The sequence below is a fragment of the Seriola lalandi genome, unplaced genomic scaffold, assembly GCF_002814215.2.
Source record: "Seriola lalandi dorsalis isolate HSWRI2012SDOR001 ecotype SW California unplaced genomic scaffold, Sedor1 jcf7180002051836, whole genome shotgun sequence".
Classification (NCBI taxonomy): Eukaryota; Metazoa; Chordata; class Actinopteri; order Carangiformes; family Carangidae; genus Seriola; species Seriola lalandi.
The window spans coordinates 3,117-3,769 of NW_019522389.1; the positions used below are offsets into that span (position 1 = coordinate 3,117).

The 653-nt window shown below is 40.1% G+C and overlaps 1 protein-coding gene and 1 non-coding gene across 2 annotated transcripts in view; one reads left to right on the forward strand and one right to left on the reverse strand.

Annotated features, from left to right (window-relative positions):
• LOC111649717 (gamma-glutamyl hydrolase-like) overlaps window positions 1-653 on the reverse strand; it is a 10,837-nt gene that overhangs the window by 3,109 nt on the left and 7,075 nt on the right. The gene's annotated exons all lie outside the window — the stretch shown is intronic.
• On the forward strand, window positions 337-408 carry trnat-cgu (transfer RNA threonine (anticodon CGU)). The gene has a single exon. It is a non-coding gene; the product is annotated as a tRNA-Thr (tRNA).

Consider the following 653-nt stretch of genomic DNA (forward strand, 5'->3'; position numbering starts at 1 on the left):
TTATGCTACCAGAAGACAACCAGGAGTTGGTCTCGTAAACCAAAGCTCATGGGTTCGATCCCCATCCAAGTTCGAGGCTTGTCACTCTGCTGTAGTTCTGTTTGTTCAAAGATTTGATATTGATATAGTTGCAGCACTTTGCTCCTTTTGCATTGAACAAAGAAAAAATATGTGTACTTTGAAAAAAAAAAGTTCAAATTAACAGATATCAATTAAGCGAAACACTTCGACATCATACATGAATGTATAAATATAAGTTGAGGATCCTGTAAGAAATGCCCCTGATATTCAGTTACTGTAGATTACAGATGGCAGCCATTTTTTTCTTCTTGTGGCGGCGTGGTGGCCAAGTGGTAAGGCGTTGGTCTCGTAAACCAAAGATCATGGGTTCAACCCCCATCCATGCCTTAAAGATGTGTCTATTTAACTTAAACAAAGAGATCAAAGACGTCAGCATGGTTCAGATAAGGTGCTTGTCAGAAAACCCTTTCATTTGAATGAGGTGCTATCAACCGTTTTTATGCTACCAGAAGACAACCAGGAGTTGGTCTCGTAAACCAAAGCTCATGGGTTCGATCCCCATCCAAGTTCGAGGCTTGTCACTCTGCTGTAGTTCTGTTTGTTCAAAGATTTGATATTGATATAGTTGCAGC